The sequence below is a fragment of the Dendrobates tinctorius genome, unplaced genomic scaffold, assembly GCF_039654945.1.
Source record: "Dendrobates tinctorius isolate UK_male_01 unplaced genomic scaffold, ASM3965494v1 ptg000011l, whole genome shotgun sequence".
NCBI classification, from domain to species: Eukaryota; Metazoa; Chordata; class Amphibia; order Anura; family Dendrobatidae; genus Dendrobates; species Dendrobates tinctorius.
The window spans coordinates 119382916-119400615 of NW_027361679.1; the positions used below are offsets into that span (position 1 = coordinate 119382916).

General features: G+C 51.3%; 30 pseudogenes; all 30 read left to right on the forward strand.

Moving 5' to 3' along the window:
* Positions 1-460: 460 nt before the first annotated feature.
* LOC141057286 (5S ribosomal RNA) lies at positions 461-579 on the forward strand (annotated as a pseudogene).
* A 469-nt stretch (positions 580-1048) lies between these two features.
* Positions 1049-1167, forward strand: LOC141053391 (5S ribosomal RNA; annotated as a pseudogene).
* An 853-nt stretch (positions 1168-2020) lies between these two features.
* On the forward strand, positions 2021-2139 carry LOC141055860 (5S ribosomal RNA; annotated as a pseudogene).
* A 273-nt stretch (positions 2140-2412) lies between these two features.
* On the forward strand, positions 2413-2531 carry LOC141056767 (5S ribosomal RNA; annotated as a pseudogene).
* Positions 2532-2804: 273 nt separating this feature from the next.
* Positions 2805-2923, forward strand: LOC141051427 (5S ribosomal RNA; annotated as a pseudogene).
* Positions 2924-3000: 77 nt separating this feature from the next.
* LOC141053413 (5S ribosomal RNA) lies at positions 3001-3119 on the forward strand (annotated as a pseudogene).
* Positions 3120-4356: 1237 nt separating this feature from the next.
* On the forward strand, positions 4357-4475 carry LOC141057293 (5S ribosomal RNA; annotated as a pseudogene).
* A 273-nt stretch (positions 4476-4748) lies between these two features.
* On the forward strand, positions 4749-4867 carry LOC141051434 (5S ribosomal RNA; annotated as a pseudogene).
* Positions 4868-4944: 77 nt separating this feature from the next.
* Positions 4945-5063, forward strand: LOC141053424 (5S ribosomal RNA; annotated as a pseudogene).
* A 1237-nt stretch (positions 5064-6300) lies between these two features.
* Positions 6301-6419, forward strand: LOC141053149 (5S ribosomal RNA; annotated as a pseudogene).
* A 76-nt stretch (positions 6420-6495) lies between these two features.
* On the forward strand, positions 6496-6614 carry LOC141053435 (5S ribosomal RNA; annotated as a pseudogene).
* Positions 6615-6691: 77 nt separating this feature from the next.
* LOC141053446 (5S ribosomal RNA) lies at positions 6692-6810 on the forward strand (annotated as a pseudogene).
* A 1041-nt stretch (positions 6811-7851) lies between these two features.
* LOC141058699 (5S ribosomal RNA) lies at positions 7852-7970 on the forward strand (annotated as a pseudogene).
* A 469-nt stretch (positions 7971-8439) lies between these two features.
* On the forward strand, positions 8440-8558 carry LOC141059262 (5S ribosomal RNA; annotated as a pseudogene).
* A 77-nt stretch (positions 8559-8635) lies between these two features.
* On the forward strand, positions 8636-8754 carry LOC141055867 (5S ribosomal RNA; annotated as a pseudogene).
* A 77-nt stretch (positions 8755-8831) lies between these two features.
* On the forward strand, positions 8832-8950 carry LOC141057301 (5S ribosomal RNA; annotated as a pseudogene).
* A 273-nt stretch (positions 8951-9223) lies between these two features.
* On the forward strand, positions 9224-9342 carry LOC141053457 (5S ribosomal RNA; annotated as a pseudogene).
* A 273-nt stretch (positions 9343-9615) lies between these two features.
* Positions 9616-9734, forward strand: LOC141055875 (5S ribosomal RNA; annotated as a pseudogene).
* Positions 9735-10391: 657 nt separating this feature from the next.
* On the forward strand, positions 10392-10510 carry LOC141055883 (5S ribosomal RNA; annotated as a pseudogene).
* A 273-nt stretch (positions 10511-10783) lies between these two features.
* LOC141057305 (5S ribosomal RNA) lies at positions 10784-10902 on the forward strand (annotated as a pseudogene).
* Positions 10903-11175: 273 nt separating this feature from the next.
* Positions 11176-11294, forward strand: LOC141053479 (5S ribosomal RNA; annotated as a pseudogene).
* Positions 11295-11371: 77 nt separating this feature from the next.
* LOC141053490 (5S ribosomal RNA) lies at positions 11372-11490 on the forward strand (annotated as a pseudogene).
* A 1824-nt stretch (positions 11491-13314) lies between these two features.
* On the forward strand, positions 13315-13433 carry LOC141058799 (5S ribosomal RNA; annotated as a pseudogene).
* A 76-nt stretch (positions 13434-13509) lies between these two features.
* On the forward strand, positions 13510-13628 carry LOC141053501 (5S ribosomal RNA; annotated as a pseudogene).
* A 1237-nt stretch (positions 13629-14865) lies between these two features.
* LOC141057307 (5S ribosomal RNA) lies at positions 14866-14984 on the forward strand (annotated as a pseudogene).
* A 469-nt stretch (positions 14985-15453) lies between these two features.
* On the forward strand, positions 15454-15572 carry LOC141051450 (5S ribosomal RNA; annotated as a pseudogene).
* Positions 15573-15845: 273 nt separating this feature from the next.
* On the forward strand, positions 15846-15964 carry LOC141055889 (5S ribosomal RNA; annotated as a pseudogene).
* A 273-nt stretch (positions 15965-16237) lies between these two features.
* LOC141058029 (5S ribosomal RNA) lies at positions 16238-16356 on the forward strand (annotated as a pseudogene).
* Positions 16357-16629: 273 nt separating this feature from the next.
* LOC141053512 (5S ribosomal RNA) lies at positions 16630-16748 on the forward strand (annotated as a pseudogene).
* Positions 16749-17217: 469 nt separating this feature from the next.
* On the forward strand, positions 17218-17336 carry LOC141053523 (5S ribosomal RNA; annotated as a pseudogene).
* The last annotated feature ends 364 nt before the right edge of the window (positions 17337-17700 follow it).

Genomic DNA, 17700 nt, shown 5'->3' on the forward strand with positions numbered 1-17700 from the left:
TTTGTACGTTTTTTTTCCAAGCTTGCCCTTCCGAGTTTATCCTTCTTGAAAAGAACGTCAGAGATGGCACGCTTCCGTCAACGGCCATTCTAAGCTGAATATGCATGCCCTCGTCAGATCGCAGCAGCTTGAGGCCGGGCCAGTACCAGCATGGGAGACTGGCTGGGAATCCCTGGTCCTGTTGACATTTTGTACGTTTTATTTCCAAGCTTGCCCTTCCGAGTTTATCCTTCTTGAAAAGAACGTCAGAGATGGCACACTTCCGTCAATGGCCCTTCTAAGCTGAATATGCATGCCCTCATCAGATCGCAGCCGCTAAGCAGCCGGAGGCTGGGCCAGTACCGGCATGGGAGACTGGCTGGGAATCCCTGGTCCTGTTGACATTTTGTACGTTTTTTTTCCAAGCTTGCCCTTCCGAGTTTATCCTTCTTGAAAAAAACGTCAGAGATGGCACGCTTCTGTCAACGGCCATTCTAAGCTGAATATGCCTGCCCTCGTCAGATCGCAGCCACTAAGCAGCTTGAGGCCGGGCCAGTACCGGCATGGGAGACTGGCTGGGAATCCCTGGTCCTGTTGACATTTTGTACGTTTTTTTTCCAAGCTTGCCCTTCCGAGTTTATCCTTCTTGAAAAGAACGTCAGAGATGGCACGCGTCCGTCAACGGCCATTCTAAGCTGAATATGCATTCCCTCGTCACATCGCAGCCGCTAAGCAGCTTGAAGCCGGGCCAGTACCGGCATAGGAGACTGGCTGGGAATCCCTGGTCCTGTTGACATTTTGTACATTTTTTTTCCAAGCTTGCCCTTCCGAGTTTATCCTTCTTGAAAAGAACGTCAGAGATGGCACGCTTCCGTCAACGGCCATTCTAAGATGAATATGCATGCCCTCGTCAGATCGCAGCCGCTAAGCAGCTTGAGGCCGGGCCAGTACCAGCATGGGAGACTGGCTGGGAATCCCTGGTCCTGTTGACATTTTGTACGTTTTATTTCCAAGCTTGCCCTTCCGAGTTTATCCTTCTTGAAAAGAACGTCAGAGATGGCACACTTCCGTCAACGGCCATTCTAAGCTGAATATGCATGCCCTCGTCAGATCGCAGCCGCTAAGCAGCTTGAGGCCGGGCCAGTACCGGCATGGGAGACTGGCTGGGAATCCCTGGTCCTGTTGACATTTTGTACGTTTTTTTTCCAAGCTTGCCCTTCCGAGTTTATCCTTCTTGAAAAAAACGTCAGAGATGGCACGCTTCCGTCAACGGCCATTCTAAGCTGAATATGCATGCCCTCGTCAGAGCGCAGCTGCTAAGCAGCTTGAGGCTGGGCCAGTACCGGCATGGGAGACTGGCTGGGAATCCCTGGTCCTGTTGACGTTTTGTACGTTTTTTTTCCAAGCTTGCCCTTCCGAGTTTATCCTTCTTGAAAAGAACGTCAGAGATGGCACACTTCCGTCAATGGCCATTCTAAGCTGAATATGCATGCCCTTGTCAGATCGCAGCCGCTAAGCAGCTTGAGGCTGGGCCAGTACTGGCATGGGAGACTGGCTGGGAATCCCTGGTCGTGTTGACATTTTGTACGTTTTTTTTCCAAGCTTGCCCTTCCGAGTTTATCCTTCTTGAAAAGAACGTCAGAGATGGCACACTTCCGTCAATGGCCATTCTAAGCTGAATATGCATGCCCTTGTCAGATCGCAGCAGCTTGAGGCCGGGCCAGTACCGGCATGGGAGACTGGCTGGGAATCCCTGGTCCTGTTGACATTTTGTACGTTTTATTTCCAAGCTTGCCCTTCCGAGTTTATCCTTCTTGAAAAGAACGTCAGAGATTGCACACTTCCGTCAATGGCCATTCTAAGCTAAATATGCATGCCCTCGTCAGATCGCAGCTGCTAAGCAGCCTGAGGCCGGGCCAGTACCGGCATGGGAGACTGGCTGGGAATCCCTGGTCCTGTTAACATTTTGTACGTTTTATTTCCAAGCTTGCCCTTCCGAGTTTATCCTTCTTGAAAAAAACGTCAGAGATGGCACACTTCCGTCAACGGCCATTCTAAGCTGAATATGCATGCCCTCGTCAGATCGCAGCTGCTAAGCAGCTTGAGGCCGGGCCAGTACCGGCATGGGAGACTGGCTGGGAATCCCTGGTCCTGTTGACATTTTGTACGTTTTATTTCCAAGCTTGCCCTTCCGAGTTTATCCTTCTTGAAAAGAACGTCAGAGATGGCACACTTCCGTCAATGGCCCTTCTAAGCTGAATATGCATGCCCTCATCAGATCGCAGCTGCTAAGCAGCCGGAGGCCGGGCCAGTACCGGCATGGGAGACTGGCTGGGAATCCCTGGTCCTGTTGACATTTTGTACGTTTTTTTTCCAAGCTTGCCCTTCCGAGTTTATCCTTCTTGAAAAAAACGTCAGAGATGGCACGCTTCTGTCAACGGCCATTCTAAGCTGAATATGCCTGCCCTCGTCAGATCGCAGCCACTAAGCAGCTTGAGGCCGTGCCAGTACCGGCATGGGAGACTGGCTGGGAATCCCTGGTCCTGTTGACATTTTGTACGTTTTTTTTCCAAGCTTGCCCTTCCGAGTTTATCCTTCTTGAAAAGAACGTCAGAGATGGCACGCGTCCGTCAACGGCCATTCTAAGCTGAATATGCATTCCCTCGTCACATCGCAGCCGCTAAGCAGCTTGAGGCCGGGCCAGTACCGGCATAGGAGACTGGCTGGGAATCCCTGGTCCTGTTGACATTTTGTACATTTTTTTTCCAAGCTTGCCCTTCCGAGTTTATCCTTCTTGAAAAGAACGTCAGAGATGGCACGCTTCCGTCAACGGCCATTCTAAGCTGAATATGCATGCCCTCGTCAGATCGCAGCCGCTAAGCAGCTTGAGGCCGGGCCAGTACCAGCATGGGAGACTGGCTGGGAATCCCTGGTCCTGTTGACATTTTGTACGTTTTATTTCCAAGCTTGCCCTTCCGAGTTTATCCTTCTTGAAAAGAACGTCAGAGATGGCACGCTTCCGTCAACGGCCATTCTAAGCTGAATATGCATGCCCTCGTCAGATCGCAGCCGCTAAGCAGCTTGAGGCCGGGCCAGTACCGGCATGGGAGACTGGCTGGGAATCCCTGGTCCTGTTGACATTTTGTATGTTTTTTTTCCAAGCTTGCCCTTCCGAGTTTATCCTTCTTGAAAAGAACGTCAGAGATGGCACGCTTCCGTCAATGGCCATTCTAAGCTAAATATGCATGCCCTCGTCACATCGCAGCAGCTTGAGGCCGGGCCAGTACCGGCATGGGAGACTGGCTGGGAATCCCTGGTCCTGTTGACATTTTGTACGTTTTATTTCCAAGCTTGCCCTTCCGAGTTTATCCTTCTTGAAAAGAACGTCAGAGATGGCACGCTTCTGTCAACGGCCATTCTAAGCTGAATATGCATTCCCTTGTCAGATTGCAGCTGCTAAGCAGCTTGAGGCCGGGCCAGTACCGGCATGGGAGACTGGCTGGGAATCCCTGGTCCTGTTAACATTTTGTATGTTTTATTTCCAAGCTTGCCCTTCCGAGTTTATCCTTCTTGAAAAAAACGTCAGAGATGGCACGCTTCTGTCAACGGCCATTCTAAGCTGAATATGCATGCCCTCGTCAGATTGCAGCCGATAAGCAGCTTGAGGCCGGGCCAGTACCGGCATGGGAGACTGGCTGGGAATCCCTGGTCCTGTTGACATTTTGTACGTTTTATTTCCAAGCTTGCCCTTCCGAGTTTATCCTTCTTGAAAAGAACGTCAGAGATGGCACACTTCCGTCAATGGCCATTCTAAGCTGAATATGCATGCCCTTGTCAGATCGCAGCCGCTAAGCAGCTTGAGGCTGGGCCAGTACTGGCATGGGAGACTGGCTGGGAATCCCAGGTCGTGTTGACATTTTGTACGTTTTTTTTCCAAGCTTGCCCTTCCGAGTTTATCCTTCTTGAAAAGAACGTCAGAGATGGCACACTTCCGTCAATGGCCATTCTAAGCTGAATATGCATGCCCTTGTCAGATCGCAGCAGCTTGAGGCCGGGCCAGTACCGGCATGGGAGACTGGCTGGGAATCCCTGGTCCTGTTGACATTTTGTACGTTTTATTTCCAAGCTTGCCCTTCCGAGTTTATCCTTCTTGAAAAGAACGTCAGAGATTGCACACTTCCGTCAATGGCCATTCTAAGCTAAATATGCATGCCCTCGTCAGATCGCAGCTGCTAAGCAGCCTGAGGCCGGGCCAGTACCGGCATGGGAGACTGGCTGGGAATCCCTGGTCCTGTTGACATTTTGTACGTTTTTTTTCCAAGCTTGCCCTTCCGAGTTTATCCTTCTTGAAAAAAACGTCAGAGATGGCACGCTTCTGTCAACGGCCATTCTAAGCTGAATATGCCTGCCCTCGTCAGATCGCAGCCACTAAGCAGCTTGAGGCCGGGCCAGTACCGGCATGGGAGACTGGCTGGGAATCCCTGGTCCTGTTGACATTTTGTACGTTTTATTTCCAAGCTTGCCCTTCCGAGTTTATCCTTCTTGAAAAGAACGTCAGAGATGGCACGCGTCCGTCAACGGCCATTCTAAGCTGAATATGCATTCCCTCGTCACATCGCAGCCGCTAAGCAGCTTGCGGCCGGGCCAGTACCGGCATAGGAGACTGGCTGGGAATCCCTGGTCCTGTTGACATTTTGTACATTTTTTTTCCAAGCTTGCCCTTCCGAGTTTATCCTTCTTGAAAAGAACGTCAGAGATGGCACGCTTCCGTCAACGGCCATTCTAAGCTGAATATGCATGCCCTCGTCAGATCGCAGCCGCTAAGCAGCTTGAGGCCGGGCCAGTACCAGCATGGGAGACTGGCTGGGAATCCCTGGTCCTGTTGACATTTTGTACGTTTTATTTCCAAGCTTGCCCTTCCGAGTTTATCCTTCTTGAAAAGAACGTCAGAGATGGCACGCTTCCGTCAACGGCCATTCTAAGCTGAATATGCATGCCCTCGTCAGATCGCAGCCGCTAAGCAGCTTGAGGCCGGGCCAGTACCGGCATGGGAGACTGGCTGGGAATCCCTGGTCCTGTTGACATTTTGTATGTTTTTTTTCCAAGCTTGCCCTTCCGAGTTTATCCTTCTTGAAAAGAACGTCAGAGATGGCACGCTTCCGTCAACGGCCATTCTAAGCTGAATATGCATGCCCTCGTCACATCGCAGCAGCTTGAGGCCGGGCCAGTACCGGCATGGGAGACTGGCTGGGAATCCCTGGTCCTGATGACATTTTGTACGTTTTATTTCCAAGCTTGCCCTTCCGAGTTTATCCTTCTTGAAAAGAACGTCAGAGATGGCACGCTTCTGTCAACGGCCATTCTAAGCTGAATATGCATGCCCTTGTCAGATTGCAGCTGCTAAGCAGCTTGAGGCCGGGCCAGTACCGGCATGGGAGACTGGCTGGGAATCCCTGGTCCTGTTAACATTTTGTATGTTTTATTTCCAAGCTTGCCCTTCCGAGTTTATCCTTCTTGAAAAAAACGTCAGAGATGGCACGCTTCTGTCAACGGCCATTCTAAGCTGAATATGCATGCCCTCGTCAAATTGCAGCCGCTAAGCAGCTTGAGGCCGGGCCAGTACCGGCATGGGAGACTGGCTGGGAATCCCTGGTCCTGTTGACATTTTGTACGTTTTATTTCCAAGCTTGCCCTTCCGAGTTTATCCTTCTTGAAAAGAACGTCAGAGATGGCACACTTCCGTCAATGGCCATTCTAAGCTGAATATGCATGCCCTTGTCAGATTGCAGCCGCTAAGCAGCTTGAGGCTGGGCCAGTACTGGCATGGGAGACTGGCTGGGAATCCCTGGTCGTGTTGACATTTTGTACGTTTTTTTTCCAAGCTTGCCCTTCCGAGTTTATCCTTCTTGAAAAGAACGTCAGAGATGGCACACTTCCGTCAATGGCCATTCTAAGCTGAATATGCATGCCCTTGTCAGATCGCAGCAGCTTGAGGCCGGGCCAGTACCGGCATGGGAGACTGGCTGGGAATCCCTGGTCCTGTTGACATTTTGTACGTTTTATTTCCAAGCTTGCCCTTCCGAGTTTATCCTTCTTGAAAAGAACGTCAGAGATTGCACACTTCCGTCAATGGCCATTCTAAGCTAAATATGCATGCCCTCGTCAGATCGCAGCTGCTAAGCAGCCTGAGGCCGGGCCAGTACCGGCATGGAAGACTGGCTGGGAATCCCTGGTCCTGTTGACATTTTGTACGTTTTTTTTCCAAGCTTGCCCTTCCGAGTTTATCCTTCTTGAAAAAAACGTCAGAGATGGCACGCTTCCGTCAACGGCCATTCTAAGCTGAATATGCCTGCCCTCGTCAGATCGCAGCCGCTAAGCAGCTTGAGGCCGGGCCAGTACTGGCATGGGAGACTGGCTGGGAATCCCTGGTCCTGTTGACATTTTGTACGTTTTTTTCCAAGCTTGCCCTTCCGAGTTTATTCTTCTTGAAAAAAACGTCAGAGATGGCACGCTTCCGTCAACGGCCATTCTAAGCTGAATATGCATGCCCTCGTCAGATCGCAGCCGCTAAGCAGCTTGAGGCCGGGCCAGTACCGGCATGGGAGACTGGCTGGGAATCCCTGGTCCTGTTGACATTTTGTACGTTTTATTTCCAAGCTTGCCCTTCCGAGTTTATCCTTCTTGAAAAGAACGTCAGAGATGGCACGCTTCTGTCAACGGCCATTCTAAGCTGAATATGCATGCCCTCGTCAGATCGCAGCCGCTAAGCAGCTTGAGGCCGGGCCAGTACCGGCATGGGAGACTGGCTGGGAATCCCTGGTCCTGTTGACATTTTGAATGTTTTTTTTCCAAGGTTGCCCTTCCGAGTTTATCCTTCTTGAAAAGAACGTCAGAGATGGCACGCTTCCGTCAACGGCCATTCTAAGCTGAATATGCATGCCCTCGTCAGATCGCAGCAGCTTGAGGCCGGGCCAGTACCGGCATGGGAGACTGGCTGGGAATCCCTGGTCCTGTTGACATTTTGTACGTTTTATTTCCAAGCTTGCCCTTCCGAGTTTATCCTTCTTGAAAAAAACGTCAGAGATGGCACGCTTCCGTCAACGGCCATTCTAAGCTGAATATGCATTCCCTCGTCAGAGCGCAGCCGCTAAGCAGCTTGAGGCTGGGCCAGTACCGGCATGGGAGACTGGCTGGGAATCCCTGGTCCTGTTGACATTTTGTACGTTTTTTTTCCAAGCTTGCCCTTCCGAGTTTATCCTTCTTGAAAAAAACGTCAGAGATGGCACGCTTCCGTCAACGGCCATTCTAAGCTGAATATGCATGCCCTCGTCAGATCGCAGCTGCTAAGCAGCTTGAGGCCGGGCCAGTGCCGGCATGGGAGACTGGCTGGGAATCCCTGGTCCTGTTGACATTTTGTACGTTTTTTTTCCAAGCTTGCCCTTCCGAGTTTATCCTTCTTGAAAAGAACGTCAGAGATGGCACGCTTCCGTCAACGGCCATTCTAAGCTGAATATGCATGCCCTCGTCAGATCGCAGCAGCTTGAGGCCGGGCCAGTACCAGCATGGGAGACTGGCTGGGAATCCCTGGTCCTGTTGACATTTTGTACGTTTTATTTCCAAGCTTGCCCTTCCGAGTTTATCCTTCTTGAAAAGAACGTCAGAGATGGCACACTTCCGTCAATGGCCCTTCTAAGCTGAATATGCATGCCCTCATCAGATCGCAGCCGCTAAGCAGCCGGAGGCCGGGCCAGTACCGGCATGGGAGACTGGCTGGGAATCCCTGGTCCTGTTGACATTTTGTACGTTTTTTTTCCAAGCTTGCCCTTCCGAGTTTATCCTTCTTGAAAAAAACGTCAGAGATGGCACGCTTCTGTCAACGGCCATTCTAAGCTGAATATGCCTGCCCTCGTCAGATCGCAGCCACTAAGCAGCTTGAGGCTGGGCCAGTACCGGCATGGGAGACTGGCTGGGAATCCCTGGTCCTGTTGACATTTTGTACGTTTTTTTTCCAAGCTTGCCCTTCCGAGTTTATCCTTCTTGAAAAGAACGTCAGAGATGGCACGCGTCCGTCAACGGCCATTCTAAGCTGAATATGCATTCCCTCGTCACATCGCAGCCGCTAAGCAGCTTGAAGCCGGGCCAGTACCGGCATAGGAGACTGGCTGGGAATCCCTGGTCCTGTTGACATTTTGTACATTTTTTTTCCAAGCTTGCCCTTCCGAGTTTATCCTTCTTGAAAAGAACGTCAGAGATGGCACGCTTCCGTCAACGGCCATTCTAAGATGAATATGCATGCCCTCGTCAGATCGCAGCCGCTAAGCAGCTTGAGGCCGGGCCAGTACCAGCATGGGAGACTGGCTGGGAATCCCTGGTCCTGTTGACATTTTGTACGTTTTATTTCCAAGCTTGCCCTTCCGAGTTTATCCTTCTTGAAAAGAACGTCAGAGATGGCACGCTTCCGTCAACGGCCATTCTAAGCTGAATATGCATGCCCTCGTCAGATCGCAGCCGCTAAGCAGCTTGAGGCCGGGCCAGTACTGGCATGGGAGACTGGCTGGGAATCCCTGGTCCTGTTGACATTTTGTACGTTTTTTTTCCAAGCTTGCCCTTCCGAGTTTATCCTTCTTGAAAAAAACGTCAGAGATGGCACGCTTCCGTCAACGGCCATTCTAAGCTGAATATGCATGCCCTCGTCAGATCGCAGCTGCTAAGCAGCTTGAGGCCGGGCCAGTACCGGCATGGGAGACTGGCTGGGAATCCCTGGTCCTGTTGACATTTTGTACGTTTTTTTTTCAAGCTTGCCCTTCCGAGTTTATCCTTCTTGAAAAAAACGTCAGAGATGGCACGCTTCTGTCAACGGCCATTCTAAGCTGAATATGCCTGCCCTCGTCAGATCGCAGCCACTAAGCAGCTTGAGGCCGGGCCAGTACCGGCATGGGAGACTGGCTGGGAATCCCTGGTCCTGTTGACATTTTGTACGTTTTTTTTCCAAGCTTGCCCTTCCGAGTTTATCCTTCTTGAAAAGAACGTCAGAGATGGCACGCGTCCGTCAACGGCCATTCTAAGCTGAATATGCATTCCCTCGTCACATCGCAGCCGCTAAGCAGCTTGAGGCCGGGCCAGTACCGGCATAGGAGACTGGCTGGGAATCCCTGGTCCTGTTGACATTTTGTACATTTTTTTTCCAAGCTTGCCCTTCCGAGTTTATCCTTCTTGAAAAGAACGTCAGAGATGGCACGCTTCCGTCAACGGCCATTCTAAGCTGAATATGCATGCCCTCGTCAGATCGCAGCCGCTAAGCAGCTTGAGGCCGGGCCAGTACCGGCATGGGAGACTGGCTGGGAATCCCTGGTCCTGTTGACATTTTGTACGTTTTATTTCCAAGCTTGCCCTTCCGAGTTTATCCTTCTTGAAAAAAACGTCAGAGATGGCACGCTTCCATCAACGGCCATTCTAAGCTGAATATGCATGCCCTCGTCAGATCGCAGCCGCTAAGCAGCTTGAGGCCGGGCCAGTACCGGCATGGGAGACTGGCTGGGAATCCCTGGTCCTGTTGACATTTTGTACGTTTTTTTTCCAAGCTTGCCCTTCCGAGTTTATCCTTCTTGAAAAAAACGTCAGAGATGGCACGCTTCCGTCAACGGCCATTCTAAGCTGAATATGCATGCCCTCGTCAGATCGCAGCTGCTAAGCAGCTTGAGGCCGGGCCAGTACCGGCATGGGAGACTGGCTGGGAATCCCTGGTCCTGTTGACATTTTGTACGTTTTTTTTCCAAGCTTGCCCTTCCGAGTTTATCCTTCTTGAAAAGAACGTCAGAGATGGCACACTTCCGTCAATGGCCATTCTAAGCTGAATATGCATGCCCTTGTCAGATCGCAGCCGCTAAGCAGCTTGAGGCTGGGCCAGTACCGGCATGGGAGACTGGCTGGGAATCCCTGGTCGTGTTGACATTATGTACGTTTTTTTTCCAAGCTTGCCCTTCCGAGTTTATCCTTCTTGAAAAGAACGTCAGAGATGGCACACTTCCGTCAATGGCCATTCTAAGCTGAATATGCATGCCCTTGTCAGATCGCAGCAGCTTGAGGCCGGGCCAGTACCGGCATGGGAGACTGGCTGGGAATCCCTGGTCCTGTTGACATTTTGTACGTTTTATTTCCAAGCTTGCCCTTCCGAGTTTATCCTTCTTGAAAAGAACGTCAGAGATTGCACACTTCCGTCAATGGCCATTCTAAGCTAAATATGCATGCCCTCGTCAGATCGCAGCTGCTAAGCAGCCTGAGGCCGGGCTAGTACCGGCATGGGAGACTGGCTGGGAATCCCTGGTCCTGTTAACATTTTGTACGTTTTATTTCCAAGCTTGCCCTTCCGAGTTTATCCTTCTTGAAAAAAACGTCAGAGATGGCACACTTCCGTCAACGGCCATTCTAAGCTGAATATGCATGCCCTCGTCAGATCGCAGCTGCTAAGCAGCTTGAGGCCGGGCCAGTACCGGCATGGGAGACTGGCTGGGAATCCCTGGTCCTGTTGACATTTTGTACGTTTTATTTCCAAGCTTGCCCTTCCGAGTTTATCCTTCTTGAAAAGAACGTCAGAGATGGCACACTTCCGTCAATGTCCCTTCTAAGCTGAATATGCATGCCCTCGTCAGATCGCAGCCGCTAAGCAGCCGGAGGCCGGGCCAGTACCGGCATGGGAGACTGGCTGGGAATCCCTGGTCCTGTTGACATTTTGTACGTTTTTTTTCCAAGCTTGCCCTTCCGAGTTTATCCTTCTTGAAAAAAACGTCAGAGATGGCACACTTCTGTCAACGGCCATTCTAAGCTGAATATGCCTGCCCTCGTCAGATCGCAGCCACTAAGCAGCTTGAGGCCGGGCCAGTACCGGCATGGGAGACTGGCTGGGAATCCCTGGTCCTGTTGACATTTTGTACGTTTTTTTTCCAAGCTTGCCCTTCCGAGTTTATCCTTCTTGAAAAGAACGTCAGAGATGGCACGCTTCCGTCAACGGCCATTCTAAGCTGAATATGCATTCCCTCGTCACATCGCAGCCGCTAAGCAGCTTGAGGCCGGGCCAGTACCGGCATAGGAGACTGGCTGGGAATCCCTGGTCCTGTTGACATTTTGTACATTTTTTTTCCAAGCTTGCCCTTCCGAGTTTATCCTTCTTGAAAAGAACGTCAGAGATGACACGCTTCCGTCAACGGCCATTCTAAGCTGAATATGCATGCCCTCGTCAGATCGCAGCCGCTAAGCAGCTTGAGGCCGGGCCAGTACCGGCATGGGAGACTGGCTGGGAATCCCTGGTCCTGTTGACATTTTGTACGTTTTATTTCCAAGCTTGCCCTTCCGAGTTTATCCTTCTTGAAAAGAACGTCAGAGATGGCACGCTTCCGTCAACGGCCATTCTAAGCTGAATATGCATGCCCTCGTCAGATCGCAGCCGCTAAGCAGCTTGAGGCCGGGCCAGTACCGGCATGGGAGACTGGCTGGGAATCCCTGGTCCTGTTGACATTTTGTATGTTTTTTTCCAAGCTTGCCCTTCCGAGTTTATCCTTCTTGAAAAGAACGTCAGAGATGGCACGCGTCCGTCAACGGCCATTCTAAGCTGAATATGCATTCCCTCGTCACATCGCAGCCGCTAAGCAGCTTGAAGCCGGGCCAGTACCGGCATAGGAGACTGGCTGGGAATCCCTGGTCCTGTTGACATTTTGTACATTTTTTTTCCAAGCTTGCCCTTCCGAGTTTATCCTTCTTGAAAAGAACGTCAGAGATGGCACGCTTCCGTCAACGGCCATTCTAAGATGAATATGCATGCCCTCGTCAGATCGCAGCCGCTAAGCAGCTTGAGGCCGGGCCAGTACCAGCATGGGAGACTGGCTGGGAATCCCTGGTCCTGTTGACATTTTGTACGTTTTATTTCCAAGCTTGCCCTTCCGAGTTTATCCTTCTTGAAAAGAACGTCAGAGATGGCACGCTTCTGTCAACGGCCATTCTAAGCTGAATATGCATGCCCTCGTCAGATCGCAGCCGCTAAGCAGCTTGAGGCCGGGCCAGTACCGGCATGGTAGACTGGCTGGGAATCCCTGGTCCTGTTGACATTTTGTACGTTTTTTTTCCAAGCTTGCCCTTCCGAGTTTATCCTTCTTGAAAAGAACGTCAGAGATGGCACGCTTCCGTCAACGGCCATTCTAAGCTGAATATGCATGCCCTCGTCACATCGCAGCAGCTTGAGGCCGGGCCAGTACCGGCATGGGAGACTGGCTGGGAATCCCTGGTCCTGTTGACATTTTGTACGTTTTATTTCCAAGTTTGCCCTTCCGAGTTTATCCTTCTTGAAAAGAACGTCAGAGATGGCACGCTCCTGTCAACGGCCATTCTAAGCTGAATATGCCTTCCCTTGTCAGATTGCAGCTGCTAAGCAGCTTGAGGCCGGGCCAGTACCGGCATGGGAGACTGGCTGGGAATCCCTGGTCCTGTTAACATTTTGTATGTTTTATTTCCAAGCTTGCCCTTCCGAGTTTATCCTTCTTGAAAAAAACGTCAGAGATGGCACGCTTCTGTCAACGGCCATTCTAAGCTGAATATGCATGCCCTCGTCAGATTGCAGCCGCTAAGCAGCTTGAGGCCGGGCCAGTACCGGCATGGGAGACTGGCTGGGAATCCCGGGTCCTGTTGACATTTTGTACGTTTTATTTCCAAGCTTGCCCTTCCGAGTTTATCCTTCTTGAAAAGAACGTCAGAGATGGCACACTTCCGTCAATGGCCATTCTAAGCTGAATATGCATGCCCTTGTCAGATTGCAGCCGCTAAGCAGCTTGAGGCTGGGCCAGTACTGGCATGGGAGACTGGCTGGGAATCCCTGGTCGTGTTGACATTTTGTACGTTTTTTTTCCAAGCTTGCCCTTCCGAGTTTATCCTTCTTGAAAAGAACGTCAGAGATGGCACACTTCCGTCAATGGCCATTCTGAGCTGAATATGCATGCCCTTGTCAGATCGCAGCAGCTTGAGGCCGGGCCAGTACCGGCATGGGAGACTGGCTGGGAATCCCTGGTCCTGTTGACATTTTGTACGTTTTATTTCCAAGCTTGCCCTTCCGAGTTTATCCTTCTTGAAAAGAACGTCAGAGATTGCACACTTCCGTCAATGGCCATTCTAAGCTAAATATGCATGCCCTCGTCAGATCGCAGCTGCTAAGCAGCCTGAGGCCGGGCCAGTACCGGCATGGAAGACTGGCTGGGAATCCCTGGTCCTGTTGACATTTTGTACGTTTTTTTTCCAAGCTTGCCCTACCGAGTTTATCCTTCTTGAAAAAAACGTCAGAGATGGCACACTTCCGTCAACGGCCATTCTAAGCTGAATATGCCTGCCCTCGTCAGATCGCAGCCGCTAAGCAGCTTGAGGCCGGGGCAGTACTGGCATGGGAGACTGGCTGGGAATCCCTGGTCCTGTTGACATTTTGTACGTTTTTTTCCAAGCTTGCCCTTCCGAGTTTATTCTTCTTGAAAAAAACGTCAGAGATGGCACGCTTCCGTCAACGGCCATTCTAAGCTGAATATGCATGCCCTCGTCAGATCGCAGCCGCTAAGCAGCTTGAGGCCGGGCCAGTACCGGCATGGGAGACTGGCTGGGAATCCCTGGTCCTGTTGACATTTTGTACGTTTTATTTCCAAGCTTGCCCTTCCGAGTTTATCCTTCTTGAAAAGAACGTCAGAGAGGGCACGCTTCTGTCAACGGCCATTCTAAGCTGAATATGCATTCCCTCGTCAGATCGCAGCCGCTAAGCAGCTTGAGGCCGGGCCAGTACCGGCATGGGAGACTGGCTGGGAATCCCTGGTCCTGTTGACATTTTGAATGTTTTTTTTCCAAGCTTGCCCTTCCGAGTTTATCCTTCTTGAAAAGAACGTCAGAGATGGCACGCTTCCGTCAACGGCCATTCTAAGCTGAATATGCATGCACTCGTCAGATCGCAGCAGCTTGAGGCCGGGCCAGTACCGGCATGGGAGACTGGCTGGGAATCCCTGGTCCTGTTGACATTTTGTACGTTTTATTTCCAAGCTTGCCCTTCCGAGTTTATCCTTCTTGAAAAAAACGTCAGAGATGGCACGCTTCCGTCAACGGCCATTCTAAGCTGAATATGCATGCCCTCGTCAGATCGCAGCCGCTAAGCAGCTTGAGGCTGGGCCAGTACCGGCATGGGAGACTGGCTGGGAATCCCTGGTCCTGTTGACATTTTGTACGTTTTTTTTCCAAGCTTGCCCTTCCGAGTTTATCCTTCTTGAAAAAAACGTCAGAGATGGCACGCTTCCGTCAACGGCCATTCTAAGCTGAATATGCATGCCCTCGTCAGATCGCAGCTGCTAAGCAGCTTGAGGCCGGGCCAGTGCCGGCATGGGAGACTGGCTGGGAATCCCTGGTCCTGTTGACATTTTGTACGTTTTTTTTCCAAGCTTGCCCTTCCGAGTTTATCCTTCTTGAAAAGAACGTCAGAGATGGCACGCTTCCGCCAACGGCCATTCTAAGCTGAATATGCATGCCCTCGTCAGATCGCAGCAGCTTGAGGCCGGGCCAGTACCAGCATGGGAGACTGGCTGGGAATCCCTGGTCCTGTTGACATTTTGTACGTTTTATTTCCAAGCTTGCCCTTCCGAGTTTATCCTTCTTGAAAAGAACGTCAGAGATGGCACACTTCCGTCAATGGCCCTTCTAAGCTGAATATGCATGCCCTCATCAGATCGCAGCCGCTAAGCAGCCAGAGGCCGGGCCAGTACCGGCATGGGAGACTGGCTGGGAATCCCTGGTCCTGTTGACATTTTGTACGTTTTTTTTCCAAGCTTGCCCTTCCGAGTTTATCCTTCTTGAAAAAAACGTCAGAGATGGCACGCTTCTGTCAACGGCCATTCTAAGCTGAATATGCCTGCCCTCGTCAGATCGCAGCCACTAAGCAGCTTGAGGCCGGGCCAGTACCGGCATGGGAGACTGGCTGGGAATCCCTGGTCCTGTTGACATTTTGTACGTTTTTTTTCCAAGCTTGCCCTTCCGAGTTTATCCTTCTTGAAAAGAACGTCAGAGATGGCACGCGTCCGTCAACGGCCATTCTAAGCTGAATATGCATTCCCTCGTCACATCGCAGCCGCTAAGCAGCTTGAAGCCGGGCCAGTACCGGCATAGGAGACTGGCTGGGAATCCCTGGTCCTGTTGACATTTTGTACATTTTTTTTCCAAGCTTGCCCTTCCGAGTTTATCCTTCTTGAAAAGAACGTCAGAGATGGCACACTTCCGTCAACGGCCATTCTAAGATGAATATGCATGCCCTCGTCAGATCGCAGCCGCTAAGCAGCTTGAGGCTGGGCCAGTACCAGCATGGGAGACTGGCTGGGAATCCCTGGTCCTGTTGACATTTTGTACGTTTTATTTCCAAGCTTGCCCTTCCGAGTTTATCCTTCTTGAAAAGAACGTCAGAGATGGCACGCTTCCGTCAACGGCCATTCTAAGCTGAATATGCATGCCCTCGTCAGATCGCAGCCGCTAAGCAGCTTGAGGCCGGGCCAGTACCAGCATGGGAGACTGGCTGGGAATCCCTGGTCCTGTTGACATTTTGTACGTTTTATTTCCAAGCTTGCCCTTCCGAGTTTATCCTTCTTGAAAAGAACGTCAGAGATTGCACACTTCCGTCAATGGCCATTCTAAGCTAAATATGCATGCCCTCGTCAGATCGCAGCTGCTAAGCAGCCTGAGGCCGGGCCAGTACCGGCATGGGAGACTGGCTGGGAATCCCTGGTCCTGTTAACATTTTGTACGTTTTATTTCCAAGCTTGCCCTTCCGAGTTTATCCTTCTTGAAAAAAACGTCAGAGATGGCACACTTCCGTCAACGGCCATTCTAAGCTGAATATGCATGCCCTCGTCAGATCGCAGCTGCTAAGCAGCTTGAGGCCGGGCCAGTACCGGCATGGGAGACTGGCTGGGAATCCCTGGTCCTGTTGACATTTTGTACGTTTTATTTCCAAGCTTGCCCTTCCGAGTTTATCCTTCTTGAAAAGAACGTCAGAGATGGCACACTTCCGTCAATGGCCCTTCTAAGCTGAATAGGCATGCCCTCATCAGATCGCAGCCGCTAAGCAGCCGGAGGCCGGGCCAGTACCGGCATGGGAGACTGGCTGGGAATCCCTGGTCCTGTTGACATTTTGTACGTTTTTTTTCCAAGCTTGCCCTTCCGAGTTTATCCTTCTTGAAAAAAACGTCAGAGATGGCACGCTTCTGTCAACGGCCATTCTAAGCTGAATATCCCTGCCCTCGTCAGATCGCAGCCACTAAGCAGCTTGAGGCCGGGCCAGTACCGGCATAGGAGACTGGCTGGGAATCCCTGGTCCTGTTGACATTTTGTACATTTTTTTTCCAAGCTTGCCCTTCCGAGTTTATCCTTCTTGAAAAGAACGTCAGAGATGACACGCTTCCGTTAACGGCCATTCTAAGCTGAATATGCATGCCCTCGTCAGATCGCAGCCGCTAAGCAGCTTGAGGCCGGGTCAGTACCGGCATGGGAGACTGGCTGGGAATCCCTTGTCCTGTTGACATTTTGTACGTTTTATTTCCAAGCTTGCCCTTCCGAGTTTATCCTTCTTGAAAAGAACGTCAGAGATGGCACGCTTCCGTCAACGGCCATTCTAAGCTGAATATGCATGCCCTCGTCAGATCGCAGCCGCTAAGCAGCTTGAGGCCGGGCCAGTACCGGCATGGGAGACTGGCTGGGAATCCCTGGTCCTGTTGACATTTTGTATGTTTTTTTTCCAAGCTTGCCCTTCCGAGTTTATCCTTCTTGAAAAGAACGTCAGAGATGGCACGCGTCCGTCAACGGCCATTCTAAGCTGAATATGCATTCCCTCGTCACATCGCAGCCGCTAAGCAGCTTGAAGCCGGGCCAGTACCGGCATAGGAGACTGGCTGGGAATCCCTGGTCCTGTTGACATTTTGTACATTTTTTTTCCAAGCTTGCCCTTCCGAGTTTATCCTTCTTGAAAAGAACGTCAGAGATGGCACGCTTCCGTCAACGGCCATTCTAAGATGAATATGCATGCCCTCGTCAGATCGCAGCCGCTAAGCAGCTTGAGGCCGGGCCAGTACCAGCATGGGAGACTGGCTGGGAATCCCTGGTCCTGTTGACATTTTGTACGTTTTATTTCCAAGCTTGCCCTTCCGAGTTTATCCTTCTTGAAAAGAACGTCAGAGATGGCACGCTTCCGTCAACGGCCATTCTAAGCTGAATATGCATGCCCTCGTCAGATCGCAGCCGCTAAGCAGCTTGAGGCCGGGCCAGTACCGGCATGGGAGACTGGCTGGGAATCCCTGGTCCTGTTGACATTTTGTACGTTTTTTTTCCAAGCTTGCCCTTCCGAGTTTATCCTTCTTGAAAAGAACGTCAGAGATGGCACGCTTCCGTCAACGGCCATTCTAAGCTGAATATGCATGCCCTCGTCACATCGCAGCAGCTTGAGGCCGGGCCAGTACCGGCATGGGAGACTGGCTGGGAATCCCTGGTCCTGTTGACATTTTGTACGTTTTATTTCCAAGCTTGCCCTTCCGAGTTTATCCTTCTTGAAAAGAACATCAGAGATGGCACGCTCCTGTCAACGGCCATTCTAAGCTGAATATGCATGCCCTTGTCAGATTGCAGCTGCTAAGCAGCTTGAGGCCGGGCCAGTACCGGCATGGGAGACTGGCTGGG